At 36.6% G+C, this 14,631-nt stretch overlaps 1 non-coding gene across 1 annotated transcript; it reads right to left on the minus strand.

The window, feature by feature from the left end:
• Nucleotides 1-12,939: 12,939 nt before the first annotated feature.
• LOC128281032 (small nucleolar RNA R71) lies at nucleotides 12,940-13,046 on the minus strand. Its single transcript, XR_008271249.1, has one exon. It is a non-coding gene; the product is annotated as a small nucleolar RNA R71 (small nucleolar RNA).
• Nucleotides 13,047-14,631: the final 1,585 nt, after the last annotated feature.

A 14,631-nucleotide genomic window follows, 5' to 3' on the forward strand; every position in this document is an offset into this window, starting at 1 on the left:
ATATTATTTCTTATGCCCAAACCAAAGACCACATTCGGCAACTTTCATCCACCATTTTACCAAGCATAACCGATTACCCATTCTCTTCTCAAATCTAAATTCGGCACCTCCAAACAAAATAAGTTAAAAATTTCAACTTTTATGCTAACATAACCAGCAACTTAACACATCCACATAACTAACATGCTAATAGCATCAAGGCATCAACTAAAATTTTTAAGCTTCTTAGCCGAATCCTAACTCTCCAACAACCCCAAATCCAACCATGAGATAGATAGAATTTAGACTAATCATCCAAAGGATGTATAAACTTCCAAAAGTAACATTGAACATACCTTAATCTAGAGAACCACCTTGGCCAATTTTTTCTTCTTCCTCTTCCTCTAGTTACGGCAATGGAGGAGCAACATAAGCTAACTTTTTGTTTCTCCTCCCATTAACCACTATTATTTTATTATCCATATTCTTTATTTTATTTTTTTAACACAAAATATTAACATAAAATATTTATAATATGTTTTAATCCATAACATGGCCGGCCACTATCTAAAATTTGGCTAATTTGACATGCAAGTACAAGCATTTTCTAACATGCATTAATAGGCCACTTTAACATTTGCCTAGCACATTTCTAAATTTTCTCACACAAGTCCTATTTAATAAATTTCACATACTATATACAAAATTTAAGCATGAAATTTTCACACATGCATATTCATATATAATAAGCATCAAATATGACTGTTAATTTTTTTTTTATGACTCGGTTTCGTGGTCCCGAAACCACTTTCCGACTAGGGTCAATTTAGGGCTGTCACAAAAAATGTGGGCTGATATGAGCATGTTTATGGTTCAGCTAGGCTTGGGTAACAAAGAGATTAAATGTATTTCATTTTATGAGCCTAGGGACAAAAATGTAAATATGCCAAAGTTTGGGGGTAAAAGTGTAATTTTTCCATAATAGGATTGTTAGACTGATTTGAGTAATGTGAATATTAAGTAAGCTAAAATTTATATTATAGATCAAGAAAGACGAAGTTCGGACCTTGATGGGGAGAGAATAAGGTGTTTGACAATTAGATCCTTTTATACTATTTTTGTACCGATGTAAGTTCGTATGTAAATAATGCATCATTTTAAATATGTTTTAGATGCTTTATTGTATGAATTGTGATTGACCCTTGGACGTAGCGTCGAAGTTACGACAAGCATGAAATCCTGGTTGAAACTTGAGAATAGATAGAATACAAATGACATGACATTAGGGTTAGTTGAGATTACATGTAAGACCATAACTAGGATATGGCATCGATATGAGACTTCGTGTAAGACCATAGCTGGGCTATTGGTACCGATATGAGATCCAATGTAAGACCATATCTAGGATATGGCATTGGTATGGTACTATGTGTGTGAGATTTCCCGAGTATCCTTTTGTATTCCAAGTGGTTCAACGGGAAACTTAACGGTAAAGCTTAAGTTATGAAAGACTATGGTATGTTGTGAAAGATTATAGTAAGTTGCAAGTTTGGTACAGATATGTAAATAAAACTCATGCTTAATGAGCTCGATATGTGATGAACCTACAATATGGTTTGATTGAGTAAGTTATGATGTTAAGGTATTAATAACATCTATGCTAAGCTTGATTATGAAATTTACAATAACATTTATGTTAATTTACTGCGTGTTAAGTATATGTTAAAATGTTTTTATAATGCCCATTATTTGCATAGGAAATTACTAAGCTTTAAAGCTTACTCCCCTTTCTTTTTCCTTTGTCTTATTGTGTCACCAAGCTAGCTCGAGGATCAAATATGGTCGGAGATCCATTCACACTATCAAATTATCATTTTGGGTACTTATGATTACATCATTTTGAGTTATGGCATGTATAGGGACTTGGTCATTTTGTTATGTGTCATATTCTATTTTATCAAATGTGTTGGCTTATAATGGTTGATGATTCATTTTGTAAATGGAAATTGAAATTGGCTAATATTGGTTAAGTATATGTGAATATGAAGATGTCTTTCATGAATGTGGATTTGCATGGTTTAAGATGATTAGTATGAGATGTTGTATGTGATAGGAAATATCATGTAATTGATGTGTGGATGACTTGGTTGTTTCTGAATTGTTTGTATGTATATTCTTGGATTTGTGTTGCTTGTTGTTGTGTAGGTTGGTGCAAGTAAAGATGGCAAAATGGCTTGGTAAATAGCCTTATTTTTTTCCACACAAGTAGACACACGGGCGTGTGTCTAGGCCGTGTGTGACACACGGCTTTCCCCATGGGTGTGTGATCCAACCATGTGTCCCCTGCATCTTGAATTTTAGTTTTAAATTGGCCACATGGGCAGAGACATGACTGTGTGTCTCAACCATGTGAAGGGAACGGCCCAAGGACATGGGCGTGTGCCTAGGGCGTCTGAAGTCTGCATCTATTTTATGAAAAATTATGAAAATTAAATCGCCTACACGGCCTAAGCACACGAGCGTGTGACTTGGCCATGTGACTTCAATTTGTTGATGATATCATAAACAAAGATTTACACGGGTTAGGGACACGGGCATGTCCCAAGCCACACGGCGTGTGACCTCTGTTTTGGTGAAAAAAATTTCTAAAGTTCTCGGTAAGTCTCGAACCACTCCTAATGCATGTTTTGGGCCTCGTAGGCTCGTTTAAGGGGTCATATGAATATTTTTGAAAAGTTTTAAATTTTAGTGGAAATTAATGCCTTGGTTTTGAATGTTTGTTTGAGTTTAAGTCCGGTAATGCCTCGTACCCTGTTCCAGCGTCGAATACTGGTAAGGGTTGTTACATTTCAATTCTTTTAACTCGGCTGGAGCCATTCTATACGGAGCAATCGATATCGATGAAGTACCAAGTACCAAATCAGTAGCAAACTCCACTTCTCTAACCGATAGTAACCCTGGCAACTCTTCCGAGAACACATTCAGATATTCACAAACTATCAGCACTGATTCAGTTTTCAATTCAGACATTTTTGTGTTCAACACATAAGCAAGGTAAGCTTTACAACCTTTCCTTACATACTTCTGAGCAGATATAGACGAAATCACACTAGGCAATTCACTTGATTCATCGGTTTCAACCGGAATAACCTTTTCACATTTCAATTCAATAGTTTTTTGTCTACAATTTACTACGGCATCATGCAATGTCAACCAGTCCATACCCAAAATAACATTGAATTCATAAAATGGAAACAACACTAAGTCAGCCGGAAAACAGTGACCTTGAATCATCAAAGGACAATTCTTGCAAACTTTATCAACTAGCACATATTTGCCTAAGGTGTTTGACACTTTAATCACAAATTCAGTAGATTCAACCGGAAAATTCCTACTAGATACTAAATTCACACAAACACAAGAATGATTTGATCTAGGATCAATAAATGCAATAACATTAGTATCATAAAGAGAAACTGTACCAATAATCACATCGAGAGATGATGCATCCTCACAAGAACGAATGGCATAAGCTCTAGCAGGTGCTCTGTCCACAGATCTCATGGTTGTATCTTTTGTCACACCTTTATTGCTAGTTCTATTCCCAGTATTTCTTGCTGGCCTACCCCTATTAGTAGTATTACTCGGCCTTGCACTCAAAAATTGTTCTTTCTCAGCCATATTAGGGCAATCTCGGATGAAATGCTCTTGAGAACCACATTTGAAACAAGCTCGATTATTCATCCAACACTCGCTAGGATGTCTTCTTCCACAATGCTGAGATTCGGGTCTGTTAGACCTAACACTACTCACGCTTTCCATTGAAGTAGCTTGAGATTTAAAACTTGAATATTGCTTGCCACGGTCTCTGTATGAATACCTAGACACACAAAAATTTACACACTTTTTCATACCCTTTTTAACTTAAATTCATGCGAATTTGGTTAAATTCTTGTCAAAAATAATTAATTTTTATAAAATAATTAAAGTTCACTTAAAATATGAACATGTTGAAATTTAGTTAATTTTATAATTATTTTTGATGAATTTTTGTTATTTTCGACAGATTTGCACAAAGGGCAAAAAATGGTTCAGTAGACACTACCAGAAGCACAAAACCGAGAAGCAATTTGAAGTATCAAGGTGAATTAATTTTCAGCCTAAGATGGTCCAATTATGTGTATTAATTCATAATATAATTAATTTTATTTTAATTTATACCCAATTTAATTTGGGTTAAATAAATTATTATTAATTAATTATGGAAAAAGTGGTCGAGTTGAACCAAACCGATTGAACTGAACCGACCAAGGATTGGGCAGCCCAAAACTGTCCATAGCTGACCCAAATCAGCTTATTAACTGATTAATTAAGCTTGTAAAGAAGCCCTTGAAGACTTGTCAAAGTTGCATTCAAGCCCCTCCACAATTGGTGGCTTTATGGATTTGCCGCAAGCCATATTTAGCAAAGTTCAAGCCATGAACTTTGCCACATAGATGGTAGGCCAATGGGTGGCTCTTTGGCTGTTATTTTTAGAAAATTTTAGCTGCCACATTTAGCTATAAAAGCCCCCTTGGCTAATCATTCAAAGCACACCTCAATTCATTCACATCTCTTCTCTCCTCTCTCACTTTCTCCTTACATTTTTCCATTTCAAGTCCCTTTCTCTTGTGCCGATTTCTCCCCTTGGAAAAGGGTTATTATTCAGCCATTTTTGAGAAGCAATTTAGTGTTCATAGAAGCCTTGATCGGCAAGAAAAACAGAGAATGAAGACGGAGCAAACTAGTTTAGCCACGGAGAAACACTGGATTTGATTCTTGTTCCCTATCTCCTTAATTTTTGTTGTTGTTATGATGAACATATCTATGAATATTTATGTTGTTTGAATGGTTAATTTAATCAGTTTGGCTTGAATTTAATTCGTGTTGGTTTGATTGCATTTCATCTGCTTAAATTATTAAAATTGTGTTTATGCTGTTATAGGCCTCGGTAAAATGCTTGATTAAGTAAAATCATGCCTAAGTTATTCTTGCATTACAATTGTGAGGTAGCTAATGAATTAATTATTTAAACAAATTAAAATTGTAATTAATGGACACAGTACTTAATCAGTACATGTTTATTCTATTAATGGACACAGTACTTAATCAGTGCATGTTTATTCTTCTAGGGTAGCTGAAGGTTAAATTTGTAATGTATCTGGCGATACACTTGCCTTGAATAACTTGCAAGATTATTGTGATTAAACTGTTTCAAGGTATGAATACCTTGTTACCTCACGTAGTCTTTATATGCTCTTCAGATTTTAATTAATCGTTTGAATTGACATAGGGATATGCAAGAGATTAATTCAATTTAATAAGTATTTATGTGCCATAACATGTTTGATTATTAAAATCTTTTTAATCGTTTGAATTAACATAGGGATATACTAAGAGATGAATGGATTTGTGTAGGTGAATATGTTCAGAAGTTAGCAAATTACTGAGTTGCCGTGAATTTATTCGTAACAGCATAAGCATGAGTTTAATAATTCTAAGTTAAAGAAATGTAATTAAATCAACACAATTATGTCATCTTGATTAAATCATATTTTGAAATCGTGCATTTGAGATTTATTTCTTTAGTTTACTTAGTTTAAAATATTAGTTTTTAATTACCCTATACAAACAAAATATTTTTCTTCACCAGAGTGTTTTAAATAACATTCATAAATAAATCTTTTCGCAGTCCCTATGGGTACGATAACTCGACAATTACTTGTCACTTTATTACTTGTTGCGATTGTGTACACTTGCACATTTCCATGGTTCCAAGTTTTTGGCGCCATTGCCGAGGACTATTTTAAAAAGTCATTATTTGTGAATTTGTTCTGTTTAATTTTTAATTTAATTCATTTTTCTGTTATTATTTCAGGTGTTTATGAGTATTGACTGAATTATTGACCTACTCCCTGTAGACCCTGAGATAAAAGAACTTTTCGACAACGAAGAAGACAAGTAAATCAGTGGAGGACCAAAGAGATGAACTTCAAAAAACTGATCCAGAGAAATGGATCAAACCCTCCTCAAAATCCTATCCTTATTGCTGATGATAGGGATAGAGTTTCACGACAATATGCCATGCCAGTATTTAATGATATTAATTTGGGTATTAAGAGACCCAAAATTGAGGCACAATAGTTCGAGCTGAAACCAGTCATGTTCTAGATGCTTCCGACAGTGGCCAATTCAGTGGAATGCCTACCAAAGATCCTCACCTACACTTAAGACTATTTATGGAGGTGAGCGATTCTTTCAAGTTATCAGAGTACCCGAAGATGCATGTAACGCCCCAAATTTTGGGCCTAGAAGTATTAGGTCTTGAGTAGGGGAACAATTAGGAGGCTGCACAGAAATGTTTAGTTGTACAAGAAAGTGACATAGCTGTGTATCTGTTTCAGTGGTTAAGTGTTCTGGGTAGTGTCTGAGAAGTCCTGGGTTTAAGCCTGGGCATGTGCAAAAAGTTTTGTTTTTTTAAAAGGAATAAGCACTGTCTCTTGGTAGTAGGCTTTTAAATAAAAATGGGTAAAGCATGACATAAAGAGCCTGCTGGTCTAGGGGATATGTGGTGTGTTACCTATGCCAGAGGGCTGAGGTTCAAATCTTAGTGAAGGCAGTGGAGTATTTTATTTTGCTATGAGAACATGGGAGTGCCCTAGGTTGACCGAAACTCTAAGGAGTTTGAAAGGGATTCAAATTGGATGGTTGAGAGATTGGAGGAGAGATTTAAGGAGGAAATGAAGGGATTGGTGGACAATTTGAGTTGTTTGGAGGATAATTCAGGTTTTGGGGAGGAATGGGAGAGTCATCCCATTTGTGAACTTATACATCCCAAAAATTCGGTTAAGCAATTGTTTTCTCTCCATTTTCAATTTTGCAATCACTTTTGGTTCTTTTCTACACTGCTTGATTGTCGAATTCTACTAGGGGATGATTCGGGTACTTTGCATTTTGCCCCTTTCAGTTTTGTCCTTTATTTTTAGTACCCTACTGACTGATTTCACTCTTCTCCCTCTACTCTTTTTGCAACCGTTTTCCCTTGTTGCTATTGAGCCAAATTTTGTCTTTGGTTTTACTGCTTCTCCACCTTTCGTTTTTCTCTCTTTTAGGGACTGATATTTGCTTAGAGACCATTCGGGTATTTCTCATTTTGTTGTTTTGACTTATTTTTCCATACAGCCTTACTCTGCTTCGATTTTCTTTCTTCATCTACTCCTCGAACTGACATTCTTTCCCTATTATCTTTGGTCGAATGTCCTATTCTCCTTCTCTCCCAATTCTTTTAGTCTAACATCTCCCACTCTTTTCATCTTATTATAGCCAAATACTCCTTTTTCTCTCTCTCTGTTTTTGTTTTCTATTTGGAAATTATTCTTTGAGCAATCGGTGGGTGCACATGGTTTCTTATGCTCTATCTCTACCGTAGTAATCTTTCTTCTAATATTTTCCCTTCCTGCCATTTTGTGCTAGGGGTGTGGTTGTGCTAGCCTTGTTTCTGTCAAATCGTATGCTTTTGGCTTTTGTTGGGGGTGTGGGCCGAATGTTTCTTCTTCTATTCTGGATTTGGCATTTTCGGTAAGTGTTATGCAGTTAGCACAATCTTTTGGTATGATTAATATGTGGTTTATATTGTTAAGTCTTGGTTGGATTGTAGGATACTTCTAAAAGGAGTTGAACTAGTCTTTGGCAACAGTTTAGGGGAGTGATCCTCAGTCGAGGATCAAGGCAAGTGATAAGAAACAATTTAATAAGTGTTATAAAAAAAGATTGTTTAATCTTGTTGATAAAGGGACTAATGATGTATGGTGTTTGGATCTAGAGTTGGAGTGCTTGTGGTCTATTTGCACACTCTTGCATCAAGGTGTGTAACCGCACTGCTTTAATCATAAATCGACAAAAGCTGAAAAATATGACTATTGACGCTATACGAGCGTGTGCCCACTCGTGTGGTAATCTGAACGCATAAAACGTGAGCGTTTGATCGTAGAGGCCACCATGAGCGATATCATGGGCTTAGGCCGTACTGGGCCATGTTGGGCCGAAATGGAAAGTGTCAACCCCACGGGCTCGTGGGCCCCACACGGGTAAGCCATACGGACGTATGGAGATTATTGGGCCAGGCTGTGTAACTCACACGGCCAAGCCATTGTTGGGCTTCGTAGGCCATACGGGCGTATTTTCACTGTATGACTGTTAAGGTTGCATGGGTCGCTCGAGACGACTGTGAACCTACTGTTGGGTCAGTAAGTGTACCTAGACCCCCTTTATGGTAAAACGACTATATTGGCCCTGTATGGTAAAATGACCATTTTGCCCTTATATGCTAAGATGGCTGTTTTGACCCTATGTGATGTATGTTTATATTTTAGCATGCTATTTGTAACTGTATTGAGTAAATGTATAATATTATGATATGACATGACACGCTGCATGATGCATTGCATGGGGATGGGTTTATATATGATTAGAGGAAGTGTACTATATTGGCAGCTCTGCTGCAAATCAATGATGGCTCTAAGCCTATTATACTGGCAACTCTGCTACAAATATTGTTTAGTGCTGCAACCGATGCTATATTTTTGGTATGTAGGGATGGGTGGGTTGATTTTATCCCCACATGGTGTGTTGGGCTGGATGGAGATGGAGTGTAGAGGCTGGATGGGTAGGACTTGCATATTGTTTATTGTTACTGTACTGTTTACTGTTACTATAAAGGACCAAGGCCTAAACATATGACTGTTTATGTATTGAGATGGGCTAATGTAACACCCCGTACCCGAGACCGTTGCCGGAGTCAGACACGAGGGGTTAACAGACTTAATTCACTTATTTGCACAGTCCATTTTAAATTTCCAGACGAGCTGGCTAACTGCATCACTGTCACCTTAAAAATCATATCTCGTGTTCCAAAACTCGAAAACCAGTTTCGTAAATTTTTCCTGAAACTAGACTCATATATCCATCTAAAAATTTTTTTTCTAGAATTTTTGGTCAAGCCAATTAGTACAGTTTATTAGTTAAAGTCTCCCCTGTTTCAGGGTTCGACTACTCGGACCTTCATGCATTACGACTTGGATATCTCCCAGTACAGGGCTTCAATACTGATGCCGTTTATTTCTGTAGAACCTAGACTCGAAAAGGAATCTATACATATATGGAATGGCTTCTAATTATCTCTGGTTAATTTATAATTAATTTCCAAAGTCGGAACAGGGAATCCAGAAACAGTTCTGGCCCTGTTTCGCGAAAACTTAAATATCTCTTAACATACGACTCATATGATCGTTTCGTTTCTTCCATATGAAAGTAGATTCATCAAGGTTAGATTACATAATTTATTCACTATTTAATTCCATTCCTACTATTTTTAGTTATTTTTCAAATTTACATCACTGCTGCTATCAGCATCTGCCTTTACGGTAGACTTTACCTATTTCATAGTTTCCATGATTCAACTAGCCCTTTAGCATATATAGCACAAAATATGATCATGATTAACCATTCCAATGGCTAATTGTTTCCAAACATTTCCATACCTCTTAATGAACAACATACAAAACGATTATAATACCATGCTCAAAGTGTATATAAGCCATTTTCGCATGGCTATCCAAATTTATACAAAACCAAAGGGTACATGACCAACGACAAAAAGGGTAGTCCTATACATGCCATTTTCAGAGTTCAACCAAAAGTGTACGAAAAGGGCTTTGATAGTGTGGATGACTTCGACTTCGACAATCCCCAGTCCGATAGCTGACGAACCAAAATCTATAAAATAGAGATTCAAAGAACGGAGTAAGCATTTAATGCTTAGTAAGTTTTGAGCAATGAAATTAGGCACAACTGAAGTATAGCATTCATATAACTAAACGGATAATTTCATATACACATATTCTCAACAATCAGTCCTACTTCACATTTCCAACCCTTATATTCATACATAAGGGATCAACTTAACCAAAAGCCGGAAGCTCATTAATCGACTAAGCGAATAATATTTAAACGAAATCACTACTCCAATGCATATACGAAATGTACCTCATCGTTGGGATTTTACGAGCGTATTAATTGAAATTATTACAGCAAGATCGCTCATTCCCAAACCAAGTACCTTCGGGTTTTGCCGGATATAGCTACTCGCTTAAATGCCTTCGGGACTTAGCCCGGTTTTAGTAGCTCGCACAAATGCCTTCGGGGCTTAGCCCGGAAATAGTAACTCGCACAAATGCCTTCGGGACTTAGCCCGGTTATCATCCGAGTATTCATGCACATATCAATAAATCATGACACATCTCTATTTTATTTTCATACTAGAATTCAAACACAAGTCACTTATTAAGCATTCCCATTTTCGGCTCAATAGCCACTTACAAACAGCATGGTTTGGTTTGCTTTATGACATGATCTCTATGCACATACGGCTACCCGTCATACGTATAGACTAATTAACTCAACACATAGTTCAAGTAGAATCATTATATCACCGTATATTTGTTATGCTCATACGTCATGACTTAATCAAATCATAAACTAAGTCTCATTACTCGAAAACTTACCTCGGATGTTGTCGAACGATTTCGATGGCTATTCGATCACTTTTTCCTTCCCTTTATCGGATTTAGTTCCGCTTTGCTCTTGAGCTTAATATTAACAAATAAATTGATTTAATCATTTTGAACATCAAAGAGGAATTCAAGGTACTTAGCCCTTATATATTAGGCATTAGAGTCATATATGTATGAAATCACGAATCAAATTCAACATATTAGCCAATATTCTCCTTAGCTGAATTTTCTAAGTCAAGATAAAGCCATCAATATGCTTACCTATGGCCGAACATACACATCAACCTATGTACTCATTCATGTGGCCGAATATGCATGTCTATGTTGAGGCCGATTGTATACTTAATACATTCTACAAATATGGTCACTTGTATTGACTAAATACCATTTTGTTTCAAGTTCAAAACTCGGCTAATACACATATATACACTAAAAATCAAATATTAACATTTGCACTTCACCTTAATAGCTAGCTTAGCAAACCTTGATTTAACATATAATTGTTCATAACACAATTTAAGCATACTCTCCATTCCATCAATTCCAAAACACATACATTACTCAATAATGTTCAAACTTATATTCGGCCTTAGCACACAACTTGCTAGCCGATTCTTCTCCATCTAGCAACTAATGCACATATGTGCTCATTTGTTAGACTCTACTTCATCTAACAACAACCATATTTCTCTTCTACCTCCTACCATGGCCGAATGCTCAAGATACCTCAATACCGAAACTTTTAACTTGGGTTGCTTAAAGAACTTGGTGATGAGTTCAAATTTATCTAACACCTCAAGCATCATAACACATCCATATAGCTAACATGCTAATAGTATCAAGGCTTCAACTAAAACTTTTGAAGCCTCTTAGTCGAATACTAACTCTCTAATAACCCCAAATCCCTCCATGAGATAGTTAGAATTTAGACTAATCATCCAAGGGATGTATGAACTTTCAAAGCAACATTAAACATACCTTAATCTAGTGAACCACCATAGCGGATTTTCTCCAAGCTCTTTCCCTTCCTTTCTTTCTTCTATTCGGCCAACTTGAACAACATGAGAGCTTCTTTTTTTTTTCTTCTAGGTACGGCACAATGGGGGACAACCACACACATTTTTTTTTTGTTTCTCCTCCTACTAACACTAATATTTTATTGCCCATGTTTTTTATTTTATTATTCCTAACATAAAGCATAAACCCAACATGTTTATGACATGTTTTAGCCATAACATTTTGTCCACCCTCATGCTCATGGCCGGCCACCACTAATTAGGGGGGAAAAATGACATGCAAGTCCACCCTTTTGACTACATGCACTAATAGATCCTTATAGATTAACCTATCACATTTCAAAAATGTCACACATAAGTCCTATTAGCTAAATTCACATGCAATTAACTAAATCGAAGCTTAAAACTTTCACACATTCATATTCACATATTTTAGACAATAAATATCATATTTAAATAATTTGGTGACTCGGTTTAGCGGTCCCGAAACCGCTTTCTGACTAGGGTCACTTTAGGGCTGTCACAGCTAAAGCCCAAACTGATATTGCCATTGTTACTAAAAAGGGCTTAGACGCAGATTGTATTTGCTCACTGTACGTTTGACTGCCTGTTTATTAATGGATTAAACACTGAGTTTTCATAAACTCACTTTTCTGTTTATCTGCGCAGGTAATCCTTAGGCAGATTGGTGCTGCGAGGAACTCGAAAGAGGACACACAACTGTGCATGTTTCTGTTTTAGACTTTTAAATTCTAAGTTTTCATTTTAATTTGGGTATTTTCTGTAATAAGGCCTCTTCAAATTTTTTAACGGTTAATTTGGGGTTTCATTTATATTGATTTAAAACTGCTAGTAGGACACAAGTTTTCCAAAGATAAATGATTTTCAAAAACACCATGAATACATAAACGGTTTTAAGAGCTACCACAAGAAAACAACGTTTTACAAGTAAACGCTAGTACGCAACTGTTTTAAAAAGCTTCCGCTACAAACAAGATTTGAAATTAATAACGTTGTAAAGTAAATACTTTGATAGCGATGTAAGTTTAAAAATCATCTTTTAGATCACACAAAGAAACTTAATGAAGATTGGGCTTAGCAAACTGTATCATGCCTTACAAAAAACACTTCAATGTGACATCGCCAGATCTGGCTATAACGTCCAGGCCGGGTTTAGAGGGTGTTACAATGCATTACGATTGAAGTTGTTCCCATATTCACTGAGGGACAGAGCTCAACACTGGTTGAACTCATTGCTGCTGAACTCAATTTCCACATGGCAAGAGTTAGAAGAAAGATTCCTTATGAAGTATTTCCCGCCTAGCAAGAATGCTAAGTTGAGGAACGAGATCACAGCTTTCCAACAAATGGATGATGAGTCCTTGTATGTGGCATGGGAAAGATAAAAAGAGTTACTACGAAAGTGCCCTCATCATGGAATCCCACATTGCATCCAACTTGAGCATTTTATAATGGTCTCAATGCTCACACGAGGATGGTAGTGGATGCTTCTGCTAATGGTGCTCTCCTTTCTAAGTCTTATAATGAAGCTTATGAAATCGTTAAGAGGATTCCAGCAACAATAACAAGATCGCCAACCAATCGAGCAATGTCAGGAAGACGAGTCACCGGAATACATGAAGTAGATGCTCTTACTTCACTCGCATCTCAGGTATCATCAATATCCTCAATGCTTAAAAATCTTACTACTAATGGGTCTAATAGTTTTGCAGCACAGCCACCTAACCAATTTGAAAATATAGGCTGTGTCTATTGTGGGGAAAGACATTTGTTTGAAGAATGTCCATCAAACCTAGAATCCATGTACTATATAAGTAACCAGAACCAAAATCGAGGAAGCAAGGACTGCAATCCAATTTTTATAACCCATCGTAGCGAAATCACCCCAATTTTTCCTAGAATAACCAAGGGGCTAGAACCAGTAGCACTTACACCCAACCTAGACCAGCCCAGCCATCTAGTTTTCCCCCAACAAGTTCAGAAACTAGCTTAGGCTGAATCATCCAATAGCTTAGAGAATTTTTTAAAGGCATACATGGCGAAAAATGATGCCACTCTAAGGAATTTGGAGAATCAAGTGAGCTAGCTTGCTACTGAACTCAGGAACTGACCACCAGGTGCTTTACCTAGTGATATGGAGAATCCAAGGAATTCAAGGAAGGAGCATTGCAAAGCGTTAACATTGAGGAGTGGAAAGACAATAGAGCCCAACACCATCGAAGCTGAAAAGGAGCAAGCTGACGCTCAAGATTCAGAGGAAGTTGAATCAAGTGTTGAAATTCCAGTTTCATAAGAACCAGAAACTGCAAAATCCGACAAGGAAATTTTAGAACCAGCTAATTCTGATCAACTAACAACTCCGTTAGATGCAGAATTGCCACAGAAGACGAATCAACCAGTTCCAATAAAGAAACCACCACCACCCTACCCTCAAAGACTTCAAAAGCAAAAGCAGGAGATTCAATTCAAGAAGTTCCTAGACATACTCAAGCAACTTCATATCAACATCTCGTTGGTTGAAGCACTTGAGTAGATGCCTAACTACATCAAATTCATGAAGGATATCCTATCCAAAAAATGAAGACTCAAAGTATTTGAGACGGTAGCTCTGACGAACGAATGCAGTGCATATCTTCAAGACGAATTACCCCTAAAGTTGAAGGATCCTGGATGTTTTACCATACCCTGCAACATTGGAGTAACATATTGTGGTAAGGCATTATGTGACATAGGTGCGAGTATTAACTTGATGCCTATGTCAATATTTAGGAGGTTGGGGATAGGTGAAGTTAAACCAACTATGATTACACTTCAATTAGTATATTGATCTTTAGCACATCTAGAAGGAAAAATCGAGGATGTATTGGTACGTGTGGATAAATTTATCTTTCCTATTGATTTTGTTATCCTAGACATTGAAGCAGATAAAGAAGTGCCAATTATCTTAGGAAGACCTTTCTTAGCAACCAGAATGACCCTTATTGATGTGCAGAAGGGCGGGCTTA

This window comes from Gossypium arboreum, chromosome 9 (genome assembly GCF_025698485.1).
Source record: "Gossypium arboreum isolate Shixiya-1 chromosome 9, ASM2569848v2, whole genome shotgun sequence".
Lineage (NCBI taxonomy): Eukaryota > Viridiplantae > Streptophyta > Magnoliopsida > Malvales > Malvaceae > Gossypium > Gossypium arboreum.